Here is a 16,520-nt window from a genome sequence, read left to right as displayed (position 1 = left end):
AGTTTGGGGGGACTCATGACCTACCAAGTCTTTGAAAGGAAGGAGAAGCAATCTAAGGAAGGAGAAGTCCAATTACCTCCAGTACCACCGATGGTAGAAGGAGCATACTCTCTCTACTTTGATGGAGCCTACAAGCGAGCGTCCGACAAAGCAGCTGCAGGCATAGTGGTCTTTGATGACAAAGGGACAAAGGTATTTTCGTTGGGCCAATTGTTAGATTCACATTCTAACAATGAAGCTGAGTATGCAGCACTAACCAAGGGTCTACAATGGTGCGTCTCACAAGGTGTACAACGCCTTAATGTATTTGGGGATGCTCTACTTCTGGTAAGGCAAGTAAATGGAGCATGGACATGCAAGAATCCTAGTTTAAGGACTCACTTAAGTGGTGTAAAAACCTTGTTGGGTAAGTTTGAAAAAGTTCAAATACACCATATCCCAAGGGCTCAAAACCAAGAAGCAGATGCCCTAGCAAGTGAAAGACTACAGGAAGTGGTGGTTGGAGCAATAAAACTAAAGCTCCCTCTATTTCAAGGAAGTGATGCCTTGCCTGACATCATGCATTTTTTGGAAACAGGGGAATGCCCATCAGATTTAACAAAGGGACAGAAGCAATGGTTGACGCGGAAGGCCACAAGGTATCGACTCATCAATGACGGTTTGTACTGTAAGGGTAAGGACCAAATACTCAGGAAGGTCCCTCTCTCTCAGGAAATCACGGGAGTAATTGCTAGCTGTCACGACGGGGTTTGTGGTGGTCACTTTGCCCTAGACATAACAAGTAGGAAAATCTTGCAGGCAGGCTTCATATGGCCTAGCCTCAACCGTGATGTACACCACTGGTGCAAAACATGTAAGTTGTGTCAAAAGGCCGGCACTAGGTCACTTATGCCTGAACCACAGACACCTATTCTCTCATATGGCCCATTTGAAAAATGGGGTATCGATGCCATTGGGCCATTACCTAGGGCCAACTCAATAAAATTCTACATTATCATGGGGGTCGACTACATGACTAGATGGGCAGAGGCTACAGCCACCACTAGAATCACAGCGGTAGAGGTAGCTAAATTTATCTACGAGCACATATGCTGTAGGTTTGGCACACCTTTAGAGATCATCTCTGATAGAGGGCCAGGTTTCAGAGCAGACTTGGTAGGAGAATTAATGCAGAAACTGGGCATTACAAGGAGGCACTCTTCACCATATTACCCTCAATGTAATGGCCTAGTTGAAAAAGTAAATGGAATGGTTTCTAAAATTATTACCAAGCAGGTAAACAATCATCCCGGAGACTGGGATAAGTATCTACTACCAGCTTTATGGGCCTATAGAACTTCATTTCGTACATCCTTGGGATTCACACCGTATCATCTAGTATTTGGTAAGGAAGCAATCTTGCCCATTGAAGTGCAACTACAAAGTCTCAGAGTAATGGCAAGCCAACTTCAACAACCCAACATGCATTTGAGAGATCACATCATCAACTTGGAAAGACTGCAGCTGGACAGAGAAGAAGTAATAAATTATTATGCAGCACAAGCAGAGCATAGACGGCTTAGCTTTAACGAGCATCTCCGGAAAAAAGAATTGAAGAAAGGAATGTTGATGCTCCGCTACGACAATCGCTTCGACACGCGCAAGTATAAGAAACTCCTGCTCCGATGGGAAGGCCCTTTCATCATCAGGAAAAAGTATGCCAATGGAAGCTACCAGCTTATGGAGGCTGATGGAAAACTTCATAAAACCAGGGTAAATGGTTGGCGACTTAAACCTTATTTTCTTCGATTTGACCAGGCTCCACCAATTGACATTCCAAATGAGGACACACCATCAGCCGCCACCTCCGACGATAATGATCAAACAGATGAGCTAGAGACATGAATGCCTCTAGCCAAAAGGGGAGGGCTAATGATGGCTTTTCACAAGCCAAGCTCCCATACCCCTCTTCTCTCGTCCCCACCCCATGAAAACCCCCTCTTAGGGAGGGAGTGATAAAAGGCATTGAAAAAAGTAAGAAAAAATAAAGTATGATTATGTAAATATATAAGAAAGGTAAAATAGGCCACCTCATGCCTGCGGGGTAGCCCATCCCCACCTTGCCTCCTTTTTCTTCACTGTTGCCCCGCCGGGTGTCCCTTTTCCTCTCCTCCACTCAAAAGGTCAACCCCCTCTCTCTTCCCCTTGTCCTTTCTCCTTTCTCTCTCCCCTCAAGCTACCCCACCTCTCACCAATAATGCATTATAATTCACCAATAATGCACACTAACTCACATGCAACTTACCCTATCTTCCAAAATAGTATACCCCCCCCCCCCCCTTTCTCTCTCCTATCATATCCCATGACCCAAATACCCCCCCTCTCTCTAAAGGGCGCCATGTCTCTTGTCTTGTAGCTAAATAACCTCCCCCACACTCACACACACTCAGTTTCACTGAAAAAGGTGCCCATAGACCCATCCCCACCCGGTGGTTACCTGATTTTTCTTATGTTCACACACATCTGCACACAGATTCACCTCTGAACACACTCCCCTCTCTCCCCTCTTGTAATTACTTTATTCTCCATGTCACCTCTCACTTTTTTTCATCAACCCATCTCTCTCTCTCATGAGACTGCAATTCTGGCACATATACACACAGCCAGACAAGTGGGGCCCACAGTCACATGGCCTATGTAGATAATGATTTCTTCATTTCTAAATTCTAGAATTTCTTCCCCCTCCTCCCCTATATAAAGAGGGGTCACCATCACACTAAACACACACACCATCACCAAAGAGTACACTATGCACTGTGTGTGCCTAGTGCACACACACACACACCCACACCATCACCATCACCACAATCACCATGCTCGTCTTGAGCATGACCTCTACACCCTTGGCTATGGAAGATGAAGGGCAACTAAATGAAGGATGATGGCCATAATCCTCGTGCGAGTCTTCGCCATCAACTCCCACCTATCCGCCATGTGCTCTACCACTCTCTCCCTTCTCATTCCCCTACCCTATGCTCCCCATTTCATCGCCTAATTCTCTAAATAAAGCTTGAGGTTTTGTGAGTATGTTTTCTTGCAATTTTTTGCCCATGTGAGGTGTGCGGAATCGCCACCTAGTCTTGTGTTTTGGAGTGAGCTTGTGTATGTGTGAAGGGTGTGTGCATTCGCCATCCTTTTGTGATGCCTAAGTACTAAGCCGCTATACCCCCTCCTTCACTCTCTCTCTCTCTCTCACTTGATCTCATTCCCTTTCCTTTTCATCATTACTCCCAAGCATCCATCTCTCTTGGATGAAAACTTTGTTATGGTGGTGTGTTGTTTGCGTCCTAGCCGCTGAAGCTAGGTGGTGCCCCCTGTTTGCTTTACCATGACAGGCTCGAGGCGCGCCATTCGGTCCCCAGTGTTTTAGAGGCCGTCGGGGTTCGGGGTTCGCTTTGCTCCCGTCAACACTTGCAACAATATCCAATCATCTCATCGAGGTAGCAATCTTGATGCACTAGAATCTCATTCATTTCACATTCACTTAGTCATCACATACAAGTTGCGTTGATCTCTAACATATTTCTAGATGCACTAAGTTAAAATCATTCATCATACAAAATGATGCAAACATTTCGCTTTCCATCACATACTTTAACAATACACACATGAAAGAGCATGTTCAGTTCTAGGAAATTTCCAATTTAATGTACATATTTACATAAAGTCATCTTACAAAATACTATCAGTATGTCTCAAGGAGAAGTTAGTGACTTTATTGAGACTAGGGAATTTGTGACAAAGGAATGGATTGGCTCACCTCTTGTGCAATCACCACCTCACCAGATTCAACATGCTAATTCATCAATAACTTTTGGCATAGACACTAATAATAATATGAAAGCCTCGGGGTATAGCTCAAACAACTTAGGATTTTTTAGGGTTAGGGCCCCTTGATCGGTGCTCAAAAGTTCTTTTAAGTTGGTTAGTTCACTTTCTCATCCACTTGGCCATTTTCTCTTCTAGTAGGGTATGCCACATCATCACTTTGTGACATTGGTAGTACTTGTAATCGTAAACAAGTCGTACTTGGTCATCGACAATTTCTAGCCATTGAAACTGTTCCTAATGCTATGTGCTCAAAATGGTCTAATACATGGATTTGACTAGCACCTAGGGAGACACATAATTAGGGAAACAAATGCTAGTGTTAGTCCCAAAGATCCATATTCTCCACCTGTGGAATATGTCTCATGTAGTGATGTCAAGAAATATGACATCCATTAAGTATGAGTTGTACTTGCGTGTGGAGGTAACAAAAAACACTTAATGACATGAGTGAGAGGGACCCTCATAAACCTTGCGCCACAGTGGATTAGTCAAACTTCATAATTTCCTAAACCATGTTTCACAACTTGTGACTAACAACATGGGCCAAATGAAACCCTATCATGTAGGCATATAACTGCAGGGTACAAAAATGTACCTGGTACACTACTTTCCCAAAATTCTTTACTCCTACATAACCTTGTCATGTGTCTAAAGAGAGAAATGGATAGAAGCATTCCATTATATGTATCCCACTTGGAAAACTTAATCAAAGCATATTCTAATATGAAACTAAAGCAAATCATATGCTTACTAGGAGGTGCAAAATATCTTACACTTACCCAGAGGTCAAGTGCACTTTTCAAACTTGAAAGGCACATAACCAAAAGTCAAAGTCCATGTGTCATTTTCTATAAGTACATCATATTTTGATTACATGGTAGACATCCAATTTTCTAAATTATGTGCTTCATTAAAAGAAAGAGGTTCCTCCTCATCACATAAACTAGAAACAACCAAAGCATAACAATCTTGCACAATCTTTCCAACTCCCTTGATTGGATAAGAGGGATTGTTAGCACAAGTGATTGTACCCATGAGGGACGGACTCAAGAGAGGTAAACAAGTAACGATGTGAGGTAATGTGCTTTGTAGCACCACTATCAAAGTACCACACATGTGAATCTGCAGCAAATGACATACATGCATCATGGATAGAAGGATCATAAGTGTACTCTGCATTAAATGCTCACTCTGCATCTACATCAACATCACAATCTCCATTCACAGAAGATTCTACAATAGCATACATTTAGTGGAACCGGCCTCTTTCTTTTTGGGCTCTTTTGCTTTCAATTTAGGACATTGCTTTATCAAGTGATAATTAGCTTTGCAATGATGGCAACACATCTTCTTTTTACCTTTTACACTAGAATTCCCAAACGAGGCTATCAGCAGAAGCATTAGGAACATGTGATTTGCTACTCATGGAAGAACCATGAGAAGTGGCTACATTGTTGTTACCACCTTTTCTTTGAGTAGCAATAAGAGCCCATCAACTGCACATCGTGGTCAATTTTTAAGTTGAGTGGACACTTTTTAAATTGGACGACCTTCACTTTAAAAAAAAAGTGACCAAGTAATATCAGCTAGTCTTGCTTGGTGGGCCTTACTATATAACATCTATAGAATAATCATGCAACGCACGCCAATTGCGATCAAATCTAGCTCATTAAACTTAGGGTCTAGAAGCCACTACTGAAGGACATTTATGTTACCCGCGTTCATCTTCATTTCAACTTTTGTAATGTTAGTTTGATTGTACAACTTATTCAAGGCAAGGTTCTTATAGTGTTGGACATCTGATCTATGAGGACAAATTAGTTATCGTAGTAGAGTTATTGATGTAGTCATGCACATGTGCTTCATATATAATACATGCACCCAAGGTACAATTGATCTCATTTACAATTGGTTTTGTTTCATGAATAATGGTCAACAACTGGAGCAATTCAGGGTCCATTTGCAGTGCATGACATCTTGTACAAAGTTGCATGTAACCAGTGGACCAAGCTTGTGATATGGCATGTGTTACAAAGATCCCATGCATGACTACAACTGGGGATAGTTGGGCAAGATCACCAAGCAAGCGAACACATTTGTTGTTGAAGGGATCTGCCAATGTACTGCTTGTTACGTTGATATTTTTTCTTACGATAAGGTCAAAAGTCGTTTGGGTTAACATGGATAGCTCGTCTATAATTATAATATTTGCCTCTTTTATGTCCAAATATCGCTCATTAATCCCATGAATAGAGAGGGGATATTGTTAATTCGTGGTTGGTATCTTGAACTGGTAATGGACTGTAGATGCAATGCTTCTAAATCTTGTTGTTGTCACTCCGATGGCAAAGTGCCCAACAATAATACAGAAGTGAGGAAGCAGGAGTGTCTAATTCATTTGTTTGTCGATCTCCTTTATCGCTATATATGTGAGGTATGCCGTCATGTAGGAAGGACATATTTCTAGATTGTGAGCAAAGATGTCACATTGCATGCTTTCATCTTTATAGAATGCAGTAATTTCAAACCATGACGTAGCATATGGATGATGAGCTAGTTTCAAGTTGGCTTCAGTTTGCTCCCTAGCTTATTGACGCTTGGACTGTAATCTTCTGGGTCTTGAGAACTTCATACTGACACCTAGTACAAGAGAAACGAGGACATACATAGTATGGCATCAATTATTTAAACACCTAGTATGGTATCAAATATTTAGAGCTAAAGTAAAGATGCACAAGGTGAATTAACTACTATGATACACCACATGCATTCACTACTTGTGTGTGCAAAGAGTTGCGTGTGTAACTAACATACGCAGATATTGATTGACATCGAGTGTATAGTTCTGAAAACAAGATCCAATAAACCGAAGCAAAGGAAGTAATGCAAAATATTCTAAAACAAGCAAATAGATAAAGCATGAATGAACTGCATTGACAATAAATGAGGTGCTTTACTGACCTGCAATGTTATATTCTTGCTTTTCGATTGTCCAATCTATAGACTGATATTTGAGTCAAGCTACAAAAAAGCAATGTGAATAGTTAAATATATCGTCTTGCAATGAAACATCTTAGACTGAAAGTGGAAAGTAAACAGTGCACGTCATACAGAGGTGCCATACAAAAGTATGGTGGAGAGCTGGCACTGTGGTCTCTCCAAAAAATTATAAGAAACGGAAGCCGTGCCTTGCCTCGTAGCGTTTATGTGTTGCACCAAGCAAACGCATGCGCATGGAAAATTAAATGGAGATAGCGGACCTTGCAGTGTTGTCGAGCTGGAGTCACGCTTGTGCAATTGGAACGTGCAATGTTGTGAATATATGTCCTCCCTGCCATACACAAAACACAGAGATGTAACTTTATGTTCTATGTCCTCTTATCATTATTACATTGTGTGTGTGTGTGTGTGTGTGTGTGTGTGTGTGTGTGTGTGTGTATGTGTTGTAAGCTGCTTCGGTCAGCAATTATGTCTTCTTGCCTCCTTGTTGACTAACGCGCGTTATGTATCATGCTTCCTAATTGCACATGATAATGGGCATCTTGAGGTCGGAGTCCCCATAGCAGAAGGTACTATATTCAATCTGTTCATTAATAATCCAAACGTGCATCTGGTGAACTACTATTACGTGACGCTTATGGGCATTAGTACGGATGGCGTTCCGCTCGATATCATTCACCTTCAAAACAAAGCCAAAAAAGTGGTGTGGACATTGTCGTATGTAGCAATTATGAAGCCAAATTTCTCAGCCCGTTTGACATATGTTATTTCCAAGGGTTTTTAATCGGGGTCTCAATCAAATAGCGATTCTCTTCAACACCGCCCAAAGGTGACGGTGTATTGAGTGTGTTTTTGTGGCCATAGAGACGGTATACTCAAGCTCGTCACCAACAATTGTAAAAGATCTATTGATGCCTTTGACAACGATCTCACTTTCAAGAGCAATAAATTTGTTTTTTGCATTGAGTGTCTGCTTCTGAACGTCCGTGAGTCTTGTGCTTTGAGCAGTAATGAGCAAAAAACAACTCTAAAGATCCATCGATTTTGGGCCTCCAATAACCACTTTTTGCGTGCAAGGGGCACAACAACCATCCATTAGCAACTAATATCTCTAGTCAAAGGATGCAACTTGAAGGTTTTCAAGGTGCGATTCCTCCAAAAGATGCATAATCCAGTGCTTATGACAAAGGTACTAGTTCTGTTAACGATGCAATTGAGGTGGCGGCATGAAGCATGCGAGAAATCTAGCTCTTTTTTGCATACAACCAGATTCCATATGTTCAGTCCAATCGATGTCGCCGCCACCACCCCATGCAGCCAACTCTCTTTCTCAAGCCCTAGCGGCCTCCAATCCATAGCACCAAGCCAACCCCTCTGTCCAGACAACCCTCCTCAAATTTTTGATGATGTAATGGATCTTAAATGCTAAGCCAATAAGAGATGTAAAGAAAGTTGACTCACCTCTACAAGAAAACCGAGATAAGATGCAGCATCATGAGGAGTGTATTTGCACAAGAGGGCGCTTGGCACCCAACATATAGGATATATTGAGTGTATAGCAAAATAAAACAATTTATGAACCTTGAGGTGGAAAAATGCATTCAACAGTAGACAAAATCTACCTTCTTGACGCTGAAATTGGTTTCACACTCACACGATATATTAACAGCAGCATGCCCTGCACTATGGAATGTTAAGTTGTTGTTGGCAATAATTGTACTTAGCCCGTTCGGCATACTATAGCTGCTACATGGAGTTTCTACCTCGGTCGCCTACTGCATAAAAGACCTTTGAGAATATGTGAATAGATTTTCATTGCCCGCCTTGGAGTATCTTTCCTCAAGGGAAAATGAGGGTTTGTGTTGGCTACAATACCAAACTGATGTCTGCCATCTGCAGCCATTTGAACTTGATCCAAGTGCTGCTGCGTACATGGACCTTTGCTCATAGGATCCGCGACCGAATCATGGTTACTGGCAACGCTGCAATATACTATTGTTGCTAATTTCAACTGCACCCGCATTGGTTGTCGCCTGCACGCGGTTTAGCAAGAGACTAATAAGTGTTGCTCACCCACTTGCTAATAAGTTTCTGCTATCCCACCCAATTGTTGAATGGCCAACATTGAACTGCTACTGGAGACTGATAAGTGTTGCTCAAATGTCTTTGTGTGGATTAAAAAAGAATTAGCTTCCGCTTCTGGTCTTTGACTATTCTTTTGATCTTGGTCGGCAGCATAGGCACTTGCATGATTGACCTAGGTCTTTACTTTTGTTGCAATGTTGTTGCATCTCCTTGGAGCTACACATTAACCAACTCCTGTGGACACCATATTATTCTGCATTGAATTGGTCGTGAGAGATGTTTCTGTTTGTTTGCAGATCGTTCCGAAATGCTTGCCTCTTCAAATTCTTAATAGGTTATCAACAGAGCTGGACAAAGAGTGTGACTGAAGCCAACGACTCATCAGACCATGACTTGCTCTAGCAGCAATATTCCCCAATGCCTTTCCCTCGACATTGAGATGTCTGCCACTAATCCCCTCACACTCTCTGCTAGACGCGCAAGCAGCTAGCATTGAAGTCGCTGGCTTAATTACTTGAGGATAACCATCATAAGCTTCAATGTGATTGATCCTGCTAAGCTTTTCTGCCCTCATGTCCACTTTGACGTTTACTCTTTCCATTTCTTCGGCCTCTACCGTCTACTCCGCCAACAGCCTGATAGAATCCACACAAAAATGTGTTGAACGGGCCTGCTAAGGCAATGAGTTTTGGTGATTCAACTCCACGTTAGGCCAACTGATCATCGATAGAAATCTGGTATCTTCTATTTCAGTGGCACTAGAACAGACCTCTGCCATGGGTTGATTGCACGAAATATCTGATCTTTGAGAGTGCTCATCATGTCGGCAAGCATCCGAAGTACCCTCCACCTTGATGATCTGCACAATATTATAACGCTTGATGATCAGGGAAATATTATAACCAAGGTTTGAAAGGTCTCCGATACTCCTTTAATCCGGTTCTGCCCAGCTTGCTCCTGCTACATGGGCAAACTGCACGGAAAAGAATTGGTGTGAATCTTGAGAATTAGGCATGGGGACCTACTGCATATCCTTTCCATGAACATTGAAGGATGGTCAAGGGCACATGGTTTTTGAATCTGCATGAGCTATACTTGGAGTGGCATAATGCTGGCCATAACTAGTTGTGCCTGCAGAAACAAAATGAGTAAGGTAGTTGAAGCTGTACATATTGTTCAGCTGGCCATTGGGTCTTGTTGCACACAAAGCTGCTATGATTGCTACACAGGGAAGGTGCAGGTAGGCTTATAATTAGGTATTGAGGCTTCACTGCAAAAGAAGGCTGATTCCAATATGTCGATGGGGCAAACAGTGACATTGTTGACCTTGTACTGCTGGAATGAATACTAGGGAGGAGCTTTCCCTACAGACTCTTATACGTTACTGAAAAATGCTTTCGTCATGTCGACGAGGTAGGATTTTCTTCATGGGTCTTCGCTTTCATGTGAACAGGTATAAGGTGCCTAACTAGGCATTTCCACTTCCAACACCATAGATGGGCGGTGCCACTTCCAGCACCATAGCTCAGAGGATGAGAAGGCAATAAGGTCCGCGTTTAATGGTTCTATTAAAGCTCATGTGCGAGCAAAGCAATCATCGCCTACTACCATCATAGCCTACTCTCTCTCTCTCTCTCTCTCTCTCTCTCTCTCTCTCTCTCTCTCTCTCTCTCTCTCTCTCTCTCTCTCTCTCTCTCTCTCTCTCTCTCTCTCTCTCTCTCTCTCTCTCTCTCTCTCTCTCTCTCTCTCTCTCTCTCTCTCTCTCTCTCTCTCTCTCTCTCTCTCGCCCAAGCTTGCAAAGAGTGGCCAGAGACAAATTACCTATAGACAAAGCTCTGACCTGCTTCTGGGAACTTGTGACCTGCTTGTGGAGAAGATCGAACTACTTCTGAGAGAAATTGAGCAACGAAGAGTGCTTTTGATTTTGTTCACTTGGTAGCTTTTCACGTGGAGTTTTTTTTATTTAGAGCTTTTGATGGGAGCGATGTTTTACAAAAAAAATATAAAAAAATCAATGCCACGTGGTGGTTTCTGCGTTCAGATACTGGAAAAAGGGGCTCACCAAGTAAACATTGAAAAAAAACCCTTAGTCGTGACCTTTGATTTGTTGCCTGCAAATCAGAGGTTGTGACCTCACACAAGAAGTTTTGGACAAATTCTCACAATAATTCCCACATTGTGACTTACCTCAACATCACGAGCTTTTGTGAGGGAGGCATCACATACCTAGCTAGGTACGATTGGGGGCAGGGGACCAGCGCGCCCCCCCCCCCCCCCCCCCCCCCCTCCCCTAACACACCCGAGCTAGTGGTCCCCTGCCCCAATCGTACCTAGCTAGGTATGCGGTGCCTCTCAAGAAGAAGCTCATGATGTTATACATTTTTTGAAAAAGATTTTGTATTCCTACATGAGAAAACTTCTAGATCTTCTTGTGTCAGTAGGATAGCTACCCTACACCGCCCCTGTTAGTTGCCTATAAGGTATTGCCTTCGGCTACCATTGCATGTCACCTCAGAGGGCATTGCCCGCTACCTACATGCGCCAACTCAGAGGGTCGTCTAGGGAGCATGCGTGGCCATCTTGCAACATATGCTGATGCCAGCTTGGTGCCGTCTATACGTGTTGACTGACAACATGTCGCCATCGTTAGGCAGCCGATTGGAGTACGTGCTTGGAAGTCCTAAAGTATCCCTCCTCACTATCTCACATGGGCATGGGTTGGATCAATGGCCCACACCCATTTCGAGAATCGGGTGCGATATGAGCCATCCGATGCGACTTTTGTAAATTCGGGAAAACAAGTAAATTTGGGCGCACCAAAACTCGTACATTCGGGCTTCTCCTCCCCCTCTCATCCCCCGGACTTGAACCCAGGACGCCACCTTTGCAAGCCTATCACCTTAACCACCTCACCTGCGCATGCTCGTTGCAAGCAATGGGAGAAGGGGGGAGTTTTATGATAAACCCGTCGCTGTGTAAATTCGGAGCGGCTTTAGTAAATTCGGGCAAACTGGTAAATTCGGGCGCGCCATGAGATCAACGACCCCCGATGCCCGCACTCCCCAAAAAAGGCATGAGCCATTGATCCCATCCAACCCATGCCCGTGTGAGATAGTGCTAAGGTAAAGTATCTGTCTGCAAGCCGTGAAGTACCCGACTGTGAGTTCTAAACTGTTGCAGCTCTTATGGCACTTGATGTGAGTTGTTCCTGTCTTGCTGATGCAGGAATACCAAGCTTTGAGATTTAATGGCCAATGTCAAAATCAAATCCTCTTGTCGAGCTACGTTGCCAATTGTGACTTACGTGTCAAACTATGCTTCTTGTTGCAATTTGGAAATTAGGAAATCCTCAAAGGTTCACTACCTTCGTAGGGGAAGCTATGAAGTCACGGTAGGCGGAAATCTGTGAGGGTGCAATAGTGAGAATATGTCCTTGGAAAGAAACTCTAGCCTAAAATAATTAACCAAAGTGTGAACTCAAAGCTCCATGGTGGGCCTGCAGATAGCGCAAGGAGGAAAAGCAAGCAAGCTCGTGCTACAACAAAATTTGGAGCAGTAGCAAAAGACCCTCCTTGGGCCAACACGAATGCATAGATTTTCATCCTCAAAAACAATAATGGTGAGATCTTACAAAGAACAATGGCACCACTCATCAAAGATCGAGCTGTCCATTTGATCGATACATGGTTCAATAGGAGAGTCAATGAAACCAAGAAGAACATCTTGATTGTCTACAATTATTGTTACTTTGTAAATTGTGTATATCCAAAACCAAATGAATACAATAGTATTTAGACTCAATTTATAACTCACTTGAGTACTTAGATGAGTTACCACAACTAAGAGGTGTCTAAATGAATGACCAAATTTTAAACTTTTTGAAGGTGTTGGAACATGTAAGAATACTTCTTCTCAACTTTCTATGAAAGTGACATGCTGACATAACCGATGAGCACATATTAAGTCCTTGACTTGCTATCATTTTTCATCAGTAACAACCTCACCATAACTCGTGATCAAGGTTGAAACCTTGACATAAACATGCAGGGACTAAACCTAGTCACAACATGCTTTGCATCATGATCAACAAACTCCAAACTAGAGAGAGAATCTTTCCAATTGGATTGCTTCTCGCTAACATAGCATAACCTCTAGCTCTAGATTAATATTTGCAAGCTACCCATCCGTCTGTGGATGAGTGATAGTACTAATATTGAATTGTTTCTCCCCAATCGTTTATAGACACTCCTCCAAAAATGACTAGTAAACGGTCATAATTACTCCCAATATTGTTGACTACGCTATATAATCGATATAGATTATGAACGACCAACTTTGCTAGCTTTAGAGATTGAATAGCGAATCAAATAAATATTACAAAGTTTAGTCAACTTATCTACAAGCACCCATGCCAAGTCATCACCTGGTACAGTGGTTGGTAGACCCACAACAATCTCATAGAGATATTACACATGTGGTGTGAATTGCTTCATAATCTATCAATTTCATGAATTTGCATGCCACTCCAAATATGCCTTTGCTAAACAATAGGGCCCCCAAGTTTGTGCGGCCTTGACTGTGTCGAGCTTGATTGCGTATAAGGGTATGTACTTGCCAAGCTTGTTAATGTTGCGATTGTGGGGCGGGTGGGAATGCACCCTTAATTTATTTGAGAATGGCCAAGGTACCCCAAATTGTATGCCTTGGTTTGAAAAGGAGTTTGACAAAGGCTATGGGAGTGCGCAGATGATGCATACGATGAAAAGAGAGAGAGAGAGAGAGAGAACTCGCAGGGTAGGCTGATTCAGGCACCACCACAGGAACGAAAAAGGCCCAAGCTCCGGTGCAAACTCAATGAGCCCACCCTCGCGCTACTTTGACATGGTCAAGCTTCGGCTCCCCCTCACCCTTAACGATCATGCACACGATCGTGAGCCTCCTTGCTTCCAAGGATTTGCATGCATGCAAGATCATGCAAAAAGTAGAAAGACTCAACACCTTTTTTTTCTCAAAAGCCTAAAGCTCTGATACCAGTGTGAGAGCCCAGGGAACTGTCCCTGAGAATCCTCTGCCCTATTTATAGGCCCTTGGCCATCTATCTTTAGGATTCCTTGTCCACACCCAAGCAGTCGGCCCTTGGCTTTGGTTCATGACCCCCCTGGGTTGCCCTGTTGAGTGATGCCGGCTATGGTGGGTGATGGTCCGCAGGACTCATGGAGAGAGAGAGAGAGAGAGAGAGAGAGAGAGAGAGAGAGAGAGAGAGAGAGAGAGAGAGAGAGAGAGAGAGAGAGAATTCGATATTGCAAAAGAGCCAACAACACACGATATTGTATTATTATGAACTTCTTAAATATATAGATTTGGACCTTCCATGCAACATTCCACTTCAAACTAGAGTGTATAACTGCATGGTATAAAAGGTGGTTCCCACGAGCTAGACGACCACAACCTGGGCTTGAAACCCAACAATCCCCCCCTCAAGCCAGAACTACATCACTCTCATGATATCTCGAGTTTTTGGTATACTCGGAAACCGTGAGTTTTAGGTTCTCTCACAACCAAGGATTTTGGTGTATCCATAACTTGGTGCTATGATAGAACCCCCCCCCCCCCCCCCCTTCAACAGATAGGGTGTAGGTCAAAAAATTAGCTACCAAAAATGGAGTTTTTGGTCCACTTCCAAACCTTGGGTTTAAGGTGTACCCAGTAACCTCATGAAAAGTGGTAACAAAATAGGACTTGAGAACAAAAACTGATTGTTTGGGAGGTCTTACCACTCATGTGTGGCAGTGTCTATAGCCCGTACAATTTATTTTGACTAAAAACATGAAAAAAATTTAACTAAAGAACGTCATTGTCAACAGAATAGATTGCAGGTTCGGTGTCTCCCTAGTCATATGAATTTGATTTTTACCCTTTTGAAAGCATCTGTGTGACGGATGATTTGTTTTACCACAATGAACACAAGGATTATTCTTGAAACAGTCTTTTGTCTGATGATTACTGCACCCACAAATGGCACAAGATCTGGTACCATTGAATGGTCGAGATGAAGCTGAGGTAGAAGCACAATTAGTGACTGCATAGGCACTGGAAGTATCAGAAGAACTGATGGGGGATACTGCATTTGCGACTGTATATGCACTGAGAAAAATAGTAGAATTGGTACTAGGCACCCTTCGTTCTTCTCCCTACAATGAATTGATGATACCATCCAAGGAGGGCAACGGATCTTTCTCCTTTAAAACAATAACAATCTGATGAAATTTGCAGCAAACTTTTTAGCAAAACGGCTATGAGATATTCTTCTTGTACTGGGGCTTCGACATAAACAAGTTGAATTTCGATACTCTTCAGTCGGTTAATAAAGATGTAATATTTTCATCACTGCTTTGGAATCTTGTGATGAGTTGTCATATGGTTCCCTTGATTCATTCTCTACACTAGAAGACTCTTGCCTTGTTAAGGTGGATACGTTCCTATTCGTAAGATAAGTCAATGAGCCGGCATGCATTTAAAATCCTTGCTTAGCATGTCCCATAAGTCTCTGAACATAGTTAAACTTCTGTTGCAGACAATATTGTCGACAAAGACGCTCAATTTGGTCCCTGGAAGTAATCTATCAAAACAAGGACACTAGAAAATAAGTATCCCAAAACCTCTGGCAATAGTAATCCAACGTGTCTTTATTAATCATCCTAAGATGATGCCAATCTGTGATCAAATATTTTTCATATTCATCTAATCCTCCACTGGAAATTTGTGAAAATCTTTGTTGGTTTCTTTAGTTCCCACTCTGGGACTCAACTTTTCTTCATCTCCCCATTGACCAAAGGTCAGAAGGGTGTTGTCTCTATCAGATTCTCTGCAAGAACTCATGTGTGTTGTAGAAAGGGTTAAATACTCCGTAGAAGAAGAATTGTTTTGAGCTTTGATACCACAGTTACAGGCTTGGACACTCCAACCGAGAAATCAATAGCAACACATAATTTGAGGACGATCTTTACAACAAGCTGCCATGTCAGCAATTTTAACACTAGTTATGTGTGTGTGTGTGTGGATCTTGCTTTGTTCTAATGGTGTTAGGGCCCATCGAACAAGGTGCAATAAGTCAAGAGGACTTTCAATAATCAGAACTCTCAACGAGGAACTTCTTCTTCTGTTGCTTCTACAGTTTAGGCCCTCGGTCGGAATGTGTAGGTTGGCTAGGGTTAGGATTGGGGATCCTTGACCCTTTGGATCCTTAATGGCTTGATACGTCAGCAGTTTGTGACACATGCCACGCCATCACTTTGTGGGAGCAGCACAATGACTGTTGTGATTGGTAGTAGCAGGGAGCTCCTTCTTAACTGAGTATATTCCTCGAGGTGTCTCATAGTCCCTTGGCTTTGTGAGTTGCTACTGAAGTTTTTTACCACGGATGCTATATATCAGTGAGATACATAACATTGGACATTGTGGTTTTTGCTACATCACTTGAGGTGGGTAGAGCTTTGGGTAGATTTGTGTAGGCTCATCACAAGCTAGATAACTACATTTCACTTATTGATTAGAGTATCTTTATC

This window comes from Adiantum capillus-veneris, chromosome 15, assembly GCF_014529385.1.
Source record: "Adiantum capillus-veneris isolate H3 chromosome 15, ASM1452938v2, whole genome shotgun sequence".
Taxonomy (NCBI): domain Eukaryota; kingdom Viridiplantae; phylum Streptophyta; class Polypodiopsida; order Polypodiales; family Pteridaceae; genus Adiantum; species Adiantum capillus-veneris.
Note: the sequence above shows the minus strand (reverse complement) of the source record.